This window comes from Mycteria americana, chromosome 20, assembly GCF_035582795.1.
Source record: "Mycteria americana isolate JAX WOST 10 ecotype Jacksonville Zoo and Gardens chromosome 20, USCA_MyAme_1.0, whole genome shotgun sequence".
NCBI classification, from domain to species: domain Eukaryota; kingdom Metazoa; phylum Chordata; class Aves; order Ciconiiformes; family Ciconiidae; genus Mycteria; species Mycteria americana.
This window is the reverse complement of record NC_134384.1, coordinates 66,180-78,207: the sequence shown is the minus strand read 5'-3', so window position 1 is coordinate 78,207 and position 12,028 is coordinate 66,180. Positions and strand designations below refer to the sequence as shown.

At 45.7% G+C, this 12,028-nt stretch overlaps 1 long non-coding RNA gene across 2 annotated transcripts in view; it reads left to right on the top strand.

Moving 5' to 3' along the window:
• The first annotated feature begins 10,816 nt into the window (after positions 1-10,816).
• Positions 10,817-12,028, top strand: part of LOC142419240 (uncharacterized) — a 30,663-nt gene continuing 29,451 nt past the window's right edge. The window contains exons 1-3 of one of the 2 annotated variants that reach the window (XR_012778527.1): positions 10,817-10,913; positions 11,290-11,430; positions 11,528-11,639. This is a non-coding gene — a long non-coding RNA (uncharacterized LOC142419240). Of the gene's footprint in view, positions 10,914-11,289; positions 11,431-11,527; positions 11,640-12,028 lie in introns of those variants that run through there. The other variant, XR_012778526.1, reaches the window with a different exon arrangement.

Sequence of the window (12,028 nt, the reverse complement as noted above, 5' to 3'; positions counted from 1 at the left end):
CCAGGCCGCCCCAAGCCCCGTTGTGAAGGTGGCCCTCGAATGTGCTGGATTATCCCTTAACATGGGTGCCGTTAGCAGTGGTGTGGGGAAAGAGCGGCCTCTCCAGAAGCCCCTGCGGAAGGAGAGGCTTCAGCCAGGAGCGATCTGCAGTAATAATGGTGGCTGCTGCTGCTTCTTTCCCTCTTCCAGAGGCTGTGCTGAGGCTGTGCTCGTCTGTTCCTCCCCTGGGGATGCTGGTGACGGCACCCACCTCAGGCTTGCGTGGGTTGTCTCTGCCTGGCCTTGCTCTCCTCGCGGTGTGGGGGCAAAAAGGGACGGAGCGCTTGCTGGCTGTGGACAGGAGCTGCCGCGGCTGAAGCTGGAGAGGCCAGAGAAGGGTAAAGAAGAAGAAATTGAAGGCCGGCCGGCCGGCAGCTGCCTCCTGCTGCAGGCAAGAGAGAGCCTGCCTCTCCGGGTGAGGAAGGATCCCTCCTCGTAGTCCGCAGCAGGCCAGGCCACCAGCGTACACTGCAGGGTCTGTATGCGTAACCCAAAGCGCGGTGCGGCCGTGTAGTGCACGAGTGAGCAAGGCTGCGTGTCTAGGAAGCCTTGTCTCATAAGAGCTGTAAGACACCCATTTATTTTCTTAGGTGGAGGACAGCCAAGCAACCGGAGTTACAGAAGAGGAAGGGACGAGGGAAGGAGAAATAAGCGTCTGAACTATCAAGTTCTGGCAGCGCTGAGGGTGAGAGCTGTGGTGAGTTCCGGGCCCTTGGGGAACTATCACCCCTCTGCTGCATCCTGGGCCCTCCCTATCCCTCTCCTGTTCCCCTCTCTTTCACATGCTGCTGTGGTTTTTTTTTTTTTTTTTTTCCCCCCTTGCTATATCCCTTTGTCCTGCTCCTTGCCCATACTCATATTTCTCTCTGTCCTGTTGACCATCCCAGTTTTTTTCCTCCCTCTCCATCCTGCTGCTGCCCTGATTTTTCTTTCTCTGCCCTGCTCCCTGTTGCTCTTTCTGTCTCTTTTCTTCTGTCCCTGTTGCTTTTTTCTCTATCTCTGTCCAGATCCTTGCCCCTTTTTTTCCTTTTGCTGTCCCTCTGCCCTGCTTCCTCTTTTCTGTCTATCTCTCTCTTTCCCATTCCCTCTCCCATCCTTTCTAACTGTATCTCCCTGTCTGGCTGGCTGTCCCTTCTTTCCTTTCTCTCTTCCTCAGTATTTTTTCTTTCTCCATATGTCTCTCCCACTGCCCAACACAGTTGTTTTTTTCCTCCAGTGCTGTCCTGCTCTCTGTCCCTTTTCTCTCTCTGTCATTGTCATGCTCCCTGTGTCTATTTTTTAATTCCTCCATCTCTGTCCTCTAGCCTATTGCTATTTTTTTCCTCTTCCATCCCTTTGTCCTGCTTCCTGCCCTTGTCTCTCCTTCCCTTTGTTCTGCTTCCCATCCTTTTGTCATTTCTTGTTCCATCTCTCTGTCCTGCTCTCTATCCCTCTCACTCACTTTTTCTCTGTCCTTCTCCTTGTCTTTCTCCCCATTCCTCTGTCCTATTCCCTCTTTGTTTTTTTTATTCTCGGTCACTCTGTCCTGCTCCTCACTCTGTCACTGTTTTTTCTCACTCCATCTCTGTCCTGCAGCCCAGTGCTGTTTTTTTCCTTCTCCAGCTATCTGTCCTGCTCGCCATCCTAGTCTTTTCTCCCTCCATCTCTGTCCTGCCTCTACTCTCTTATTTTTGCCTGTCTTTCACTTTGTCCTGCCTCCCTGTCCCTTTTTTCTCTCTCTTTATCATCTTGTCTTGCTCCCTGTCCCTGTCTTTCTCTTGACAATATGTCGTGCTCCTTGTCCTTCTTCCCCAACCCCCATCTCCCATCCTTCTTCCTGTCTCTTTTCTCTGTCTATCCTTCTACCCCAATGCTTCTTTCTCCACCTCTGTCCTGCTCCCTGCCCCTTGTTTCCTCTCACTGACCCTCTGTCCTGCTTCCTGTCCCATCTTTTCTGCCTTTATTTTTCTGTCCCGCTGCTTGTCCAGTTGTTTCTTGCTGTACGTTCTTGTATAGCCGTCTCTCCCTTTTTCCCTTTCCTCCTCTGTCCTGCTCCCTGGCCCTTTTTTTCCCTTCCTCCATCTCTGTCCTCTAGCCCATTGCTGTTTTTTTTTCTTTTTCCTTCTTGGTCTCTTTGTACAGATCTGACCCTTTCTTTATTTCTCAATCCCTTTGTCCTGTTCCCTGTCGTTTTTCTCTGTCTGTGTGTCCTGCACGCTGCCACTATCCTTGTCCCTCCTTTCTTCTTCCTCTTCTTTTCCCCCCCATCTCTCTATACCTCCGTCCTGCTTACTTATGCTTACTTATTACTACCTGCTTACCCTACATTTTCTTGCTCTGTCTCTCTGCAGGGCTCCTTGTGCCTATTGTTCTTGATTTCTCTACCTCTCTGACCTTTTATTTCGGCCTTTCTTTCTCTCTCTGCTCCTCAGTCTTCTCCCTTCTCTTATTTTTCTCTTTCTAGTCCTCTGTCCTGCTCCCCACCACCGTATTAAATAGGGGTGGGGCAGAGCCAGGGCGCCTGCACGGGCCCGGAAGAGCAGTGGAGGCAGCGGCCGGTTGGGCTGCTGAGTTTTGTTCTGCTCCGGGCCGTGTGGTAGTGGGAGCCACAGCGGGGCAGGAGGGGGGTGTTATGGGGGAGGAGAGGCACGGCCGGTCATGGATTTGGGATCCCTTGGCTGGCCCCTCTGTGGGCAGGTCGGGGCTCTGCCCTCCTGGGGCTGGCAGGGGCGGAAGCAGCCCTGGGACGAATGCTGCCTCGGGGTCGTTGGGGGGTTTTGGGGCCAAGCCTGTGTCTGGCCGGGGGGAGCAGCAGCAGCCTCATTCTGTCCCTGGCTGCCTCTTGTTGGGGCCAGGCAGCCTCTGCCGCTCTTGGCATGGGTTGGGCAGCGGCGGCCCAGGGGGCTCCTGCGGCACTGGGCAGGTGTCGGTGCCCGCAGGGGTGGGGAAGGGCCATGGCTGCGGCTGCCGGGGGTTCTTGGATGGGGGCTAGGCTGCACTTGGCTTGGAGGGGCGGTGGCTGGGTCCGGCTCCCAGCAGGGGTCCTTCGGCTTAGGGGGTTCAGGGTGCGGTGCTGATGATGCCAGAGGAATAAAGCCTGAAACAGCCATAATAAAGCGATGCCCTGCCTGTGCTGGTGCTGCCCCGCAGAGGTGTGGGGCTGGGCCCTCCGCAGTGTCCAAGCACTCCCCAAAACTGCATGTGTGGCCCTGGGGGTCTGCTCCCCCCACCCCACAGCATCACGTATGGGGGCTGCAAAGGGGTCAGAAAGCAGAGAGGGTGAGCTGGTTTGGGGCCTGAAAATGGAGAGCAGGTCTTCTGTTCCTGGGGCTTGAGAACAGGCTCACGTGGCTGATTTTGGGGCTCAGAAACAGCTTGAGTCGTGTGGCTTTGGGCTCAGAAAAAGAGGTCCAGTCCTGCATTTTTGGGACTTGAGAACAGGCTCAGCAGCTGGGCTCAGAAATGGGTGCTAACTCAGCTGGTTTGGGGGCCAAAAGCAGAAGCCAGTTTGGCTGGTTTTGCCGGCGGGTGAGAGGCAGAGGGGAGTGGGAGGGCATTTGGGGCTGCATGGGAAAGCAGGGGGTGGGTAGGGTGCATAGACCCTTCCCAGAGTTGGGGGTCTGGTTGATGATGAATGACTGAGGGAGGATTGAGAAAGAATGCAAGGAGAACTGATAAGGAGCGAGTAAAATTTAATACAGTGACCCTGAAGAGACACCATTGTAAATGTAAGATAAGGGAGGCATCACCTAACACACCAGTCACTGAAGCAAACCACCCGAAAGTAACCTATCTTCATCTGAATACAATTATAATGTTAAAATACACACCGCTAGGGAAAAGAAACCTAAGTTTGGCTGCCCCCCCGCCCATTAGCCAGCAAGCATAGTTGAATAAAAAGGTAGTACCCCTTTAAGATGAGTATGTAGCACAATGAACCAATCAGAATTTAATGTATAACATTACCTTGTTTTGTAAAAGTATATAAATGTTGTAACTTTGCAAGGAGGATGTGCTAGATTTGTGGAGTTACCATCTAGCACCCATCTCTGCACAGACATGAAATAAACAAGTATCTCGCCTCTGTGTGTTTTTCAGCCTCTTGCACACAGGGTAAAGAACCGAGACTGGGATGACATTTTTGGCGACCCAGTTGGGAAAGCCGTAAGGCCTTGCCTGGATCGCTTTGCTGTCCCCGACAACGGATTGGACTGGACAGAGCTCCAGCATGCACTGACCTATTGATCGAGGACTCCTCTGGATTCTCTCTGAAGTCGGGATGATGAGCAACTCAAAGGTGCAACACCCAAATAGAGATATTTGTGCAAGGGCGAAAGGGGGGTGAATTCCTGGATTGGTGAGTATCAAATTTACTTTAATTGCTTCCGCAGAAGATTGAATACTTACCGGGGGGTCAGAGCCGGCAGGTATAAAGTCGCATGTAGACGCTTGGCAGGGGGCCTTAATTGACCAGTGGGGTCAGAGCTGAGTGCACAAATACTGACCGGGGTGGGGCAGAGCTGGCAAGTAACTAATAGTCCAGGTATTTGGTTGAAATGAGATCAGGTCAATCCACGATTCCTCCCTGTAGCCCTTTGGGTTGCATTTTGAAAAATTGGGACAGACTTGGGACAGACCCAAGGACTAAAGAAAAAATGAAAAGATATTATAATCAATGGTGGCTGAATTATAAACTAGGTGATGGTGAATGATGGCCGGAAAATGGGTCTTTGCAATATAATACTATACTACAATTAATGTTATTTTGTCATTGTTTGGGAAAGTGGGATGAAGTACCATACGTTGATGCATTCATGTCTCTATATAGAAATGATGCATTCATGTCTCTATATAGTTTCTATATAGAAAACCAGATATTCAAAAGAAGTGTAAATTGGGGGGTGACATGCTTATGTTAACTGTATTAGGGAAAAAGAAGGGGTGCTGTACAGACTGTAAATTGGAAGATGATGGCGGAGAGGAACCCGAAGATGCACAACTATTGGTACCTACCGCTCCACTTCTGTACAATAAAAATTTAAAAGAAACATCAGACAATTAAAAAAAACCCAATTGGGTAATGAAAATTTTAGTCCAGTTTCTAGTAGAACACAGGGCCAGGTTGAACTTGTTATTCAGGTGCCTCGAAGACAAGCGGTAGGAGCGGAGGGTTTACTAGTCTTTATACATGTACCATTTACTACCTCTGATTTATTAAACTGTAAATGATCTGTTGGTTCTTATCAAGAAAACCCAGAGGGAATGGACCAGCTCCTGGAAACTATAATGTTAAGGCATAACCCTAACTGGGGAGATGAACAAGCTTTGTTGAATACTTTCTTCACTACAGAAGAGAAGAGGATGGTAGTAGATAAAGTCAGAGAAGAAGGTGGGAAAAGAAACATGCAAGAGGATCCTGAAAATTATTTACCCCCTAGGATGGATCCTGAATGGGACCCCAATGCAGGAGGGGGAAGGGCTCAATTAAAGCAATATCAGCAGTTAATACTATATGGGATTCAACATGGAGTGCCTAAACCAAAGAATCTGTCTAAGTTATATGAAATAAGAGAGGGCCCAGAGGAAAATCCGTCAGCATTCTATGAAAGGTTATGTGAAGTGGCTAAAAAGTGGATGGATTTAAATCTGGATGAAGAGCCAAACCTTCATGTTTAACATGTTGTTTATTGGACAGTCGGCACAGGACATTAGAAGGAAATTGCAAAAAGTTGATGGGGTAGGAGAAATGTCGATTTCGCAGTTGATAGAGATAGCATATAAGGTGTACAATAACCGAGATGAAAGAAAGGAGAAGGAACAGGGTAAAATGAGATTGCAGGCGTCCTTGTGGGTGGCTGCTATAGCTGGGAACACCGCTGGGGGTAGAGGTAGAGGCGTGGGTAGTGGTGGAATGAGAAGAGGCAGAGGAAGAGGAGAAATGGGAATGGGACAGGGAAAGAATCTGCAAGGTTGATTGCCTTTGGGACCAAATCAGTGTGCTGTTTGTAAACAGGAAGGGCACTGGAAGAATGAATGCCCCTTCCAAAAAAAGGAGAGAAAAAGGGAACAAAATCAATCAGAAACCACTGACTTTATCATGATGGAGGGTTTGGATAATGAATAAAGGGGACCAGGAGAGAATATTAAGGTCTCCCCAGCTGATCCTCTGGTTCCCGTAAAGCTAGGGAATGAAATTGTAGACTTTTAAATTGATAGTGGGGCTACACATTTGGTAGTGACCAGTTGTAAAGGACCTTTAAGTAAACTTACTATACCAGTTGTTGGGGCAACGGGAAAAAGAACTTTAAGGCCATTTTACAATGGAATGTACAATTGGAGGTACTAAATTAACTCATGAGTTTCTATATATGCCAGAGTGTCCTCTTCCTTTATTAGGATGATATTTATTATGTAAATTAAAGGCACAAGTAACTTTTTCTGAGAACTCTCTACAGCTTCACATTCCACCCGAAATGGCCTGGAAAGCACCAATTTGCCTACTGACAGATAAAATCTCGGAGGAGCCTGAATAAAACATCCCAAACACTGTACTGGATGCGGTAATTCCCCTGGTATGGGCCTCCAAGAAACCAGGTAAAGCAAAGAATGTAAACCCGATTAAAATAGAATTGAAACCGGGAGCAAAACCGGTAAGGGTAAATCAGTACCCTTTAGATTAGAAGCATGCAAAGGGCTGGAACCCCTGATAAATACTTTTATACAGTTTGGACTACTTAGAGAGTGCCAGTCCGAATGTAATACTCCAGTCCTGCCTGTAAAGAAACCTCATTCCCAAGAATGTCGACTGGTACAAGATTTAAGAGCAATAAATCAGATAACTAAGGATATACACCCCACTGTGCCAAACCCGTATACTTTGTTGGCTTCAGTACCCAAAAGAAATGTTTACTTTACAGCGTTGGACTTGAAAGATGTCTTCTTTTGTAACCCAGTGGATGAGTGGAGTCAGACAATTTTTGCCTTTGAATGGGAAAGGCTGACTGACTACTGTAAGGAAAGAACAGCTGTGTCGGACTGTCCTCCCTCAAGGATTTAAAAACAGCCCTACTTTGTTTGGTGAGGTATTGGCTAAGGAATTAGAGCAGTGGCAAAATGATAACAACTTCTTTTTTTTTTTAATTAAAACATTAGTTACAAATGTTTTCCTTTCAGGTAAAAGAACAAACTTTCATTTACGATAAATTAAGAGCTGCCTGTTACCTTGTTTAGGGTCACGTGTTTCTCTTCTGTTTGTTCAGACTAATTTTATGGGCAAGTTGGAAATAGCCTTTTATTTTTATATATACAACTAAATTTTTAGTAATATATGGTGTGAGTATAGTTAATTTTTGAGCACCTAGATGCCAGTAGAAATGTAATGAATGAAGCATGATGGAAACTGATATTTAAACTTGATTCTTATTTGATTTATTTTTTTTCATTAGAGTGTTGATGGCATGTTGTCCCGTGGCTCAATCCCCATTCTGTTCAGTGGAGTCTTTAATCTAGGACTTTTGAGTAAAGAAGTTTGTCCTCCCAAAGAAGGACTAGTCATTCATAGGACTGAGGTATAGGCTCGGAGAGTCGCTTAAGTATGTGATCAGAATTAAAGCCAAATTTCACCTAAAGTTGCTGCTGTTGGTCTTCACTTTCATTAATTTCCCCACCACTCCCTCATGGCTGGGAGCTCTGAATCATAATTTTTTTTCAGTCTCTAACATACTTTTTGCCCCAAGGAGAGGCTATGTTTAAAAGTTAATTAGTTTCCTCACAAATGTGTAAGTCAATAAAATTAAGTTATAATTATTAAAACCATAAAAATGACACCAGTCTTACAGATCTGGACTACTTCTGAACATGTATTCATGATATGCAAATGTCATGGGGATACAGATCATCTGCACTTCATGCTCTGACAAGACAGTGTGCTGAGACAGGGATGAGCTCTGAAAGAACAAACGATACAATGTCATGGTTTTGTTTTTGTTTGTTTTTTTTGTGTGTGTTTGGTTTTGGTGGTTGGTGTTTTTTTCTGGGTGTTTTGTTTTGTTTGTTTCTTGGTGTTTTTTGGTGTTTTTTTGTGGTTTTTTTTTTTTTTTTTTTTTTTTAAGAGTGCAATGTTGAGTGGTGGCAGCCTGCAGAACTCTTTTGCTGCTGGACCTTTTCTTCTCTTTCATTCCTCTTTCATGGCTGTAATTGTCATTTGGACAATTTTAGAAGAGCAGTTAAGTTACTTGCCTGTGTAAATGTGCTGGTAATACCAGGAAGGTAAATGCTTGAACCAGAGGTGAATAACTTGGTTACAAGTAGATTTTGTGAAAGAAGAACAAGAACAGGAAGCAAATAGCAAGTTACCAAAAATTTGTGTGGGTCAAACACATCAAAATTTTATTACCAAATGTTGTTACAATTAAGTGAATCAGAATTACAATGTTGCTGCTCTTTGTCTTCACTTTCATTAATTTCCCCACTGCTCCATCCTGGTTGGGAGCCCTGAATCATCATTTTTTTTCTGTCTCTAACACTTTTTTTTCCCCCAAGGAGACGCTACATTTAAAAGTGAATTAGTGTCCTGGTTTCTTCTGGGATAGAGTTAATTTTCTTCCTAGTAGCTGGTATAGTATGAGAATAATGTTGATAACACACTGATGTTTTAGTTGTTGCTAAGAAATGCTTACACTACTCAAGGACTTCTGAGCTTCCCCTGCTCTGCCGGGCGCATGAGAAACTGGGAAGGGACACAGCCAAAATAGTTGATCCAAACTGGCCCAAGGGCTATTCCATACCATCTGGCGTCATGCTCAGTATAGAAACTGGGGGAAGTTGGCCGGGGGATAGGGATCGCTGCTGGGGGACTGGCTGGGCATCGGTCGGCGGGTGGTGAGGGGTTGTATCACTTGTTTTTTCCTGGGTTTTGTTCCTCTCTTGCTCTCTTGTTGTTTTCCTTCTCATGATAATTCATTCTTATTATTATTTTGTTCCAATTATTAAACTGTTCTTATGTCAGCCCACGAGTTTTCTTACTTTTGCTCTTTCGATTCTTTCCCCCATCCCACCGGGGGGGAGGGTGAGCGAGCGGCTGGGTGGTACTTAATTGCCGACTGGGGCTAAACCACAACAATTAGTTTCCTCACAAACGTGTCAGTCAATAAACTTGAGTTATGATTATTAAAACCACAAAAATGACACCTGTCTTACAGAGCTGGACTAGTTCTGAACATGTATTCATCACATGCAAATATCATTGGGCTACAGATCATCTGCACTTCATGCTTTGACAAGACAGTGTGCTGAGACAGGGATGAGCTCTGAAAGAAAAAAGATACAAGGTCATGGGGTTTTTGGTTTGTTTTTTTTGTGGGGGGCGTGTGTGTGTGGTTTAAAAAGAAGAGTGCAATTTTGAGTGGTGGCAGCCTGCAGAGCTCTCTTGCTGCCTGAGCTCTCCTTTTCTTCTCTTTCACTCCTCTTTCATGGCTGTAATTGTAATTTGGGCAATTTTAGAAGAGCAGTTAAGTTACTTGCCTGGGTAGATGTGCTGGTAATACTAGGAAGGTAAATGCTTGAAGCAGTAGTGAATAACTTGGCCGCAAGTGGAATTTCCGAAGGAAGAACAACAATAACAGGAAGCAAATGGCAAGTTACCAAACAATTTGCGTGGGTCAAACACATTGAAGTTTTATTGCCAAATGTTGTTAGGCAGTATGTTCCAAGTGGCTATTTTTGGTACACGTGAATTTTCAGGAAGTTCAGGGTTGTGCGTGGCAAAACGTGTCCCTCTGTGTATGTGTCCTGCTACGTAAATGTCCAGCGGCAGGGCTGTTGTTCCCTGCTCTCAATAGTGCCACAGTAGTGCTGTGGTATTTAGACCCAACAGATGGCTTTAGGAAGGGAAGCAGAATGCCTGTTTTCTGTGAGGGCTATGAATGCTGACCCTTTTCTCTGCTGCTTTCCTGTGCGCGCAATGAAGCGGTTTTATTTTTCTCCCTTGTTCCTGGTCTAAATACTTCCGAAGCTGTTGCTGCTGTGGGATTGCAAGTGGTGTTTCTAGGTTTTTGTGGGGTTCTAGTTATGGATCGCTTCTACTGTGGCAAAGCGTTATGATACAGTTTTCAGTGTAAAGCTTCAGAAACTACATCCACTGAAATCAGGGTAGGTGGAACTGATGTTGCACGTGCAGCTGTGCTTGCAGGGATGCTCAGTGGCTCCTCATCAACATAGCAAGGGGTGTGTGGCCATCCGGAGGGCTGTGCTCTGGGTCTGAGGGTGTGCCGTCTTCTTGCTGTTGGAAGACGGACTAGAGCACCTGGCTGTTAAATGTAAGGACAGTCAAAAGCTGGGAGGGACCCTAAGCAGGTTTGGTGGCACAACTGCGGTTTGAGAAGGACTTGACCGCTTGGAGAAACGGCCTGCAAAAAATCATTCCTTTTTTGCAAGGAGGCAGTTCACAAGGACAGATGGGTTGCTGTACTCTTTAACAAAAATACTCAACTGGGGACGTATGGGGTGAGGAAGTCTTGACTATATGTAGGCTTCGGAAAATGTACGTAGGCGTCTGTGTCTGTTACCTGCGTGTATCTGTGAAAGTGGTTCTAGAGAAACCAAAGCCGCCCATGAGTCAAAAAAAAGGCACGGTTGCCTAAAAACTGCAAAAGCTCTAGCGGCCTTTATCAACTGTACCCAAGTTAATGCAAAATACTTTTTCCTCCACACAGTTGTAGTCTTCACCAACCTTCACCAAAAAAGGAAGCTTTAGATTCCTACCCAGCTGTATGCTAAAGGTTTTCTTCCTCTCTCAGCAGAATGTCAGCTGCCACCATTTCTCCGTGGTCACCCTTTCTTCTGCCACGAAAGTACAGGACAGATGGAAAGGATCCGTAGTGGTCTGCAAGTACACGGTATGTCTACGATGTGTGTCTGCGTTTTTGCTAAGGTACTTGTAGCGTGGACTTTAAAGTTAACATGAAGAATGTGCCAACTCTCCTTCTATAGTTTTTCTGTGAAGTATTTCAACACAAATACTACAAATAGCATAAGGCGTGTTCTGGAGCATGCCTATGCGAAGCTGACTTCCCTCCGTTTCTTTTCTCTTCCTGAAAGCGTAATCTTCTGTTTTTGTGCGCTTACTATTAAATGATACTGTGAAAATAATTTTGTACTAAAAGAGGGAAGAAACTGTTGGGAAGAGTTCAGCTGCTCAGAAGAAAGAGCCTTTGTTTTCATGGTAAAAGCTTTCCGCTTTTTCAGTCGGTAAGTTTTTAAAATATCTTCTAGCAGTACTTGAAAAACCTTACTGCGATACTAGCATCTGTACTAAAAGCAGTCAAGGTCAAAGAAGAGACGTGGACAAAACGGGACAAATGGGTGTCGCTTCCGCGTGTTTTCCAGGCTTTCCCAAGAAGCATTAGCAGCCTTGTAAGTACCGCCAGTGAGTCCTGATGTGGTTTTGGTGAGTTACTGCTTCAATAAGGTCCTTTTTCCTGAAGCTACAGTGTGTAATTTTTGGCTTCAGTTGGAAAGAGATTTTCCCGAATGGAAATCCTTCTCATTCAAAGAAGTTGCATTTGATGAACTTCCCATCAGAGCGGATGTACGTGCCAGTAGAAGTCATCAGCAACAAGACTTTTCACTCTCTTTAAAAAAAAAAAACCCAAACCCTCGATTTCCTTCCAAGGACCGAAGCCCAGCACGTCTTCCAAAAGTTGATGGCATCGCTGGTCTTTGGTTCTCAGTTGTAACAGCTGATAGCCTAAAAAGGCGTTCCTCTGCATGCTTCAGTACAGCCAAAAGCAGTAGCAAATCTGCCAGTCCCTTTTGGTAGCCTGATGTATTGCAGCACTGGGGATTTGATTCCCTGCCCCCCCCCCAACTGAAACCACCTAAGGGATCTCTTATCTCACTGACTTTTCTATCCTAACGGAAACTTTAAACAGAAGTTAAAATTATGTAATTTACAAACTGACTGGCACTGTTTAAACTGTAACTGCCCAATAGCTGTGGCATGCAACTTATG